This window comes from Gavialis gangeticus, unplaced genomic scaffold (genome assembly GCF_001723915.1).
Source record: "Gavialis gangeticus isolate Ggan-Ray unplaced genomic scaffold, GavGan_comp1, whole genome shotgun sequence".
Taxonomy (NCBI): domain Eukaryota; kingdom Metazoa; phylum Chordata; order Crocodylia; family Gavialidae; genus Gavialis; species Gavialis gangeticus.
Genome location: NW_017729031.1, coordinates 212638 through 219172, shown reverse-complemented (window position 1 = coordinate 219172; position 6535 = coordinate 212638). Strand labels below are relative to the sequence as shown.

The 6535-nt window shown below is 38.7% G+C and overlaps 1 protein-coding gene across 15 annotated transcripts in view; it reads right to left on the bottom strand.

Moving 5' to 3' along the window:
- The window catches only part of BAZ2B (bromodomain adjacent to zinc finger domain 2B), a 327194-nt gene extending 323826 nt beyond the window's left edge, over positions 1 to 3368 (bottom strand). For all 15 annotated transcript variants that reach the window (XM_019522327.1, XM_019522336.1, XM_019522329.1 and 12 more), the window contains exon 1: positions 3326 to 3368. The gene's annotated coding sequence lies outside the window, so the exon portion shown is untranslated. The remainder of the gene's footprint in view (positions 1 to 3325) is intronic.
- Positions 3369 to 6535: the final 3167 nt, after the last annotated feature.

Sequence of the window (6535 nt, the reverse complement as noted above, 5' to 3'; positions counted from 1 at the left end):
TCTAGTTCTGGGCACCGCACTTCAGGCGGGATGAGGCCAGCATCGAGAGGGTCCAGAGGAGGGCCACATGCATGATTAGGGGGCAGCAGGGCAGGCCCTACAAGAAGCTACGGGACCTGAATCTGTTCAGTCTTCACAAGAGAAGGTTGAGGGGGGATCTAGTGGCCATCTATAAACTTACCAGGGGGGACCAGAGGGGAATGGGTGAGACTCTGTTCCCCCAAGTGCCTCCCGGAGTAACAAGGAATAACGGCCACAAGTTGATTGAGAGTAGGTTCAGGCTAGACATCAGGAGGCACTATTTCACAGGGCAGCCAGGATCTGGAACCAGCTTCCAAGGGAAGTGGTGCTGGCTCCTACCTTAGGGGTGTTTAAAAGGAGGCTCGATAACACCTAGCTGGGGGTCATATGAGCTTAAACTTACTAAGGGTCATACAAGCCCAGCATTCATTCCTGCCCAGGGCAGGGGGTCAGACTTAATGATCTGCTCAGGTCCCTCCGACCCTACATCTAAGTATCTATGAAGGAAAACAGCTAGGATATTTTTCCAAAGTAAAACTGAGCTTAGCCATGATATGTATATGTTTCACAGATAAGAGGGCCAGCAGATTGTGGACTTTTTAAGACTTCAAAGGTCAGCTTTGTGCAGTCCAAAAACTAGGGCCATTTTAAGACAATTTTATGCCAGCAAAAAAAGAAAAGAAAAGAAAACCCAAAACTGAAGCTTCCTCTATCTAAAGACACTCTTCAGAAAAGAATGGAGTAAAAGACAGACTTTCACTTGAGATTCTTCGTCTTGAATTAGTAGCCATTCAAAATATCAAATACAGAGAAAAAGCCCTTTTATTAAAGGAGGGAAAGGGTTACAGATGAAAGCCTGTTCAAGAAAGGAGTTCTTTTGTCAAAACGTTTAAACACAGTCCTACAATATTCTAGCAAGTTTTAGTGCCTGCTGCTTGCAATAAAACTGTAAATCTCCTTGTTGGAAACTAGATACACTCTTCCTGCTTTTTGCCTGGATTTATTATTGCAACCCTCCTTGCTGAGTTGCCTGCTTTTGCATTTTTTTGCAGTTGGTTCAGATTGCTGCACCCCACACACTTACATATAGTAGGTTATCTTATCATCTCCCTCCTGTTTTGCTATCGCATCACTGGCTGCCTGCAAAGCAATGTATTCACTATAAAATTGTTCTTTTGACCTTTAAATCACTTGTTCCCTCCTATTTAATAGATCTGCTCTCTCCATCTGAACCTGGTCATTCTTTCAAGTCAGCAGATGCTGGTGGTCTCACTATTCCTAAATATTGTTTGATGTCACAGTAGGGCCTTTATTAGCTTCACTTTCTGCTAAGTTACACAGAGCCAGTTAAAGTCTGAACATACTCCCAACTATTAGGCTTTTAAATCTAACCTTAAATATGATTTTTAGTCAGCATTTTTAGATGATTGTTTTAGCAATTTTTTGTACTACCCATGCTAATTTTAACTTTACTGATTGTAAAGCACCCCTGGGATATAGGCATGAAGGTCGCTACTGAAATACAAGAAGATTGCACTGTACTGTAAAATATTCTGTCTGGACACTAAAGGATGCTTTTGCTGACCAGAACATCATTGCCTGACACACAGCTAAAATATTTCTGTACAAAATAAAGTGTCTGCTTTTACCTCTATACACTGAAAACAGAAAATGAACTAATGGTTCATCTGAAGGTACTAAAATTAAATTATAAAATCATTTGAAATCTGTCTGAAACTAATTATGTGCTCCTAACAGGTAGCAAGCAAAATGAAGATTAACAAAAAATGTTCCAAAAGTTAAGTGCTCTGTAGTCAAACATGATTTTTTTTCCTATTTTCCTCAGCACCTATTTCAAGACATGAATTAATAATTTTTAATAGTTAACAATTATTATAAGATATAGGCAGCCCCTAGAAATGCGATCCAATTATCCTGCAAAGTAATTAAGCTTAAAAAAAAAACAACACACTTCACTTCCTGTTTGGAACATTCCAACAAACTGTGTGCTATTAATAATTTAAGATAGCCTATGACCAATAAGCAGCAAAGCATTACAACTGTCATTACATCATTGTATTAATTTTTCAAATAATAAATTCCAAAGATACTAAAATTGATTTTGCAGTTAAATACTAGTTATATGCTTACTATATTTAAAACCATCTTCTTAACCACTTGAACTGAACAGGATTTTTAAAAAGTCACAAACTGAAAAAACCTGTAAGTACTCTGTAGTCAAACAGTGTATCAGTATTACGCATGGTAAATCCACCAATAACTAGGACATTTGTAGCACAGAGTAACCACCCTTTAATTTACTTTCAATTTTAAGTAAACTGAGAAAATTGTGAACTGATAAAAAATTACTTGTACCAAGTAAGTATTTGGAAGACCCTGATTTTTAAGCCCCTGTCACAATAAATAAGGAATCCATAGCAGGGAGCATGCAATTAGTTGCAAGAAGAATAGGAAAAAATCTTGCTAATTTGCACTGGTGTGAGGAGACTATATGGAATTACGGAAATTTGTGAATAGCCCATGATGAAATACCCAAAATGAACCATAATAGTAAGAGAATGAAACCTGAAAGTATAGATTTCCTGAGAAATGGCAGGGGCCAATATTTATACATGTAAATTAAACAGAGAAGAGCAAAGGATGAATTAATGTACAGATTCTATTGTATATGAATGATAACGAACAATTCTTTAGGACAAATTCTGCTGTAAATAACATCAGTGAAATGGCATAACTTAAGACTTAAAGCTTTGTTCAGTAAAGTATTTACATTTACAGGTACTCTTTCAATGGGACTAGGAGTGCCTATACACATGCTCCAGGGTAGGGGAAGGGGCATTTTAATTAGAGTGGCTCAAAACTGCTCTAATTAAAATGCCATAGCATCACGTATATTCAGCATCCCATGTTTCACAAATAGCCATGGGGCTGCTTTAACTAGAGCTCGTTCAACAAGTTTAATTAAAGTGCCCCTACTGCCATTCTGAAACACAGTGTGCTGAATACATGAGACACTGCAGCATGCAACCTCGCTTAATCGAGTCTGCTCCAGCACATTATAATCAGAACACGTTAGAGCACATGCATAGGCACCCTAGGAGTCTAAAAGGCTTAAGCACCTGCTTTTGCATACTGTTGAATCAAAGCCTATGAGCAGATTCTGGCCCTAGGTTGGGATGATTATACAATAAAGTAAATAAAGTATAAACAATATTTTCCCTTTCCCCTGTAGTTCATGCTGATCAGAACATTATCAAAATGCTAACTGCTATTGCTCACTTACTGTGATAAATGTGGTCAGTTCTGTGACATTGCTGTTTTGCAAGCTGCAACAGAAAATAGAGTTAATAATCAGCTGACTCATCCTCAAATAATTTTATAAGCACAAATGAAAATGCATTAAATAGAATATTTAAAAATAGTCAAAAACAAGGTACACGAAATATTTGCAAGGCATACAAGATACTGTAAATATCTCAGCAATATCTCAAGCAAGTTGTTGAAATAAAAGTAACTTAAGTGTGTTATATGATCAATTTAAGTTTGTTCTGCATGTATTCAATTATAGAACACACACTTTTACTAAAATTTTGCTGCATTTTGAAGCATGCGGTGCAACAGTTTTAGCTTTGATATAGAGTCCATTATTAAAAGGAATACTTTCATTAAAGCTTAGGGATTAAATTCTTGCCCCAATAAAAATCAACAGGAGCATTCCAGTAGCTTTAACAGGGTCAGAAATGTAACCTCATAGTTCAGAATACTTATCCTTAGCAAGAACATCCCAAGATTCTGCTCACAAAATGAGAGGCAGCTCTGTAAGAGCCTCAGGAACTATCCCCACAGCTCTCACTGAAGGACCAAAATCAAAATTAGTAACTAAAAGAATTTAACAGATTTAAGTTACTTTTTGCATTTTTTTTCAATTTTGAATAATAGAAAGAGGCTGGATTCACACATGCTTACACTTCATTTCACTTTCAATTTCTCATGCACTGGCACAACTGATACAAGATCTGGGTTGCAAACTTTATGGGAGGATGCTTACTTGTTAAAGCAGCACAGCTTTCAATTTTTTTTTTTTTATTCCATGGAAACATTTCTATTGGGTCTCTATTTTGTTGAAGCTTTGCATTTATATAGGACCAAGTTTGATCCCTTTAATATTGTGGGAAACTTTTTATTTTTAATACTGTAGTAAGATTTCAGATGCCTTTGAAAGACAACTATAGTCAACTTTAAATTGACCAAAAGTGAATAGTAATAAAGGTGTTACATAGCATAGTTCAGTAAAAAGGAACCCCTGTAATTTTAACTTTCATACTGTGGACCTTATTTGGCATAAAGAAGTATTGCAACTGCATCCCATTTTCCCCATGAAGGACCATTTTGGCTACGAAGGAGTAGCAGCATATAACTAGCCCAACTCACAAGGATGTAAAATAGGACAGAATGGGCGCACACCTACACATTCATTAATGCACCATAATTATAGCGCTTTAAATCAGTAATAACATGTACTAACTTAATGTGCCAGCGCACTTGTTTTAGGTGACGCTGATGTGCGTTAAACTAATTCGATTATGCATTAGCACAATTTTCCCTGCCGTGCTAACATGCAGTAGAATTAGTCTATTGTGCATTTAGTGTCTCATGGAGATGTATCCAATGCAATGGAACAGCCATATATTCAAAATGTCAACCCTTAAACTAGTCAAGAGTTTCTTTTACTAAGAAGTACAGTCAATCTGGACAGTGATTTGAACTGGACTGATTTCCTGCTTACAGCATGAATAAACAAGGCTTTGCTTGGGTGACCAAAAAATTGTTTTTACTAATACTCTCTTGTTATAATACCTAGTTTCATGCAGCTCTGACTGGTCCCCAAAACACCAAGTCACACGGAGGGAAAGTAATCACTTTGTTACCCTAAAGAGGAAAACCTGCATCACAAGAAAACTTCCATTCTCTACACCACTGCTAAGAAACATTAGTCCCTTTTCAGTCTCCTTTTCTCATGCTCTACTTAAACATAGGTAAGAGAACAGAGAAGCCTGGAGTGAGAACAAGGGGAGAAAAACTGAAGTGGTGGAACAGGCTGGTTACTGAAAATAAACTAGATTGGAGTAGAGCTGGTGCACATAGGGGAAGGAAAGCAAAAAGAGAAGACATGAAAGCAGATACTTGACTATTTTGGGAAACTGAAAAGCCTGAGATTTTCCTCTTGGCTGCCTGGCACCCTGGAGTTTTCTCCATTTTTTGGGAAACAAAATTTTACAATAAATTGTGCTTATGTTTAAAGTAGTAAACAGTTCCTTCCCTCTATTACATGAACCCCAAGGTCAGAAGAACCTTTCTAGCCTTCCTGGTCTAGTTAGTTGTGGCACTTGTGACACCACTAGCCTTCTTGAATGATAGGCATACTTTTAGCCTGAGATCTCCTACAAAACCCAGAGTCTCAGGGCAAACATTTGAGATGAGATATGAAGGACAATAACAGGGAACAGCTCATTCTATCACAGAAAGTGACCACAAGTCATTACTTGCCATGTGCTATATACATTAGTGACTCTCAACCTTTTCTTGTACCAGGACCCAAACTTCAATGGCCAGTCCTAACCCAGTACCCTTCACTCCTGGCCAACTCTCCCCACACCCCAGCCCCACAGTGCGTTGGGGGGGCCCCAAGCAGCTCCTCGCAGGCTGGAACTCTGCCAGCTTGCAAGGGAAAAGCCACAGTTTCCCATGTTTTTCTCCTTTAAAGGAGAACCCATTTTTAAAGTTCGTTGATCCATGGTTTTAAGTTTGTTCACGACCCTTTTATATATTCTTGCAACTTTTGGGTCATAACCCATGGGTCGAGAAACACTACTATAGATAATATTCCCATACATCCATCAGTGACAGAACACCTTACATCATAATAGCTTCACCCTGACTCATTTCAGTGAACCAGAGAAGCTTGGTTCTGAGGAAGAAATTATTCAGATGTCAGGAGACCCAAACCATACTGGAGTATAGCCTGCGGCGCACATACACAAAGGGAACCAACCAATGGCTTCCAAGAGGAAAGGCCAGTGAGATGGACAAAAATGGAGTGATGGGGCTCAGGGGAGCTCTTGTCTGCCCAGCCTAATCCCAGAAGATGCTCCCTCCCTCCTGCATGTCTCCTCTGTTAGTTGCCACCTCCTCCTCCATGTGTTTTCCAGCCCGTGCTGGGTACCACCACAGAAAGCAGATAAAGTTAAAAAATAAAAGAAGTCTTTCCATCATCAGATGCCAAGACTACAGCTACCTCTTGTGCACGAAAAGGAGTCGCTGTAGGAAAAAATCTGTTCAGCCCTGACAACCTTGGCAGCTGCATAAAACTGGTTCTCAAATGAGTTAGTACAAGCACTCAGGAAACCAACAGAAAACCCACGCAGTGAGATAGTACTTTTTTTCAAGTCTAAAAATAAAGACAGACAATAGTCTTAGGTCCCACCCAGGTAAA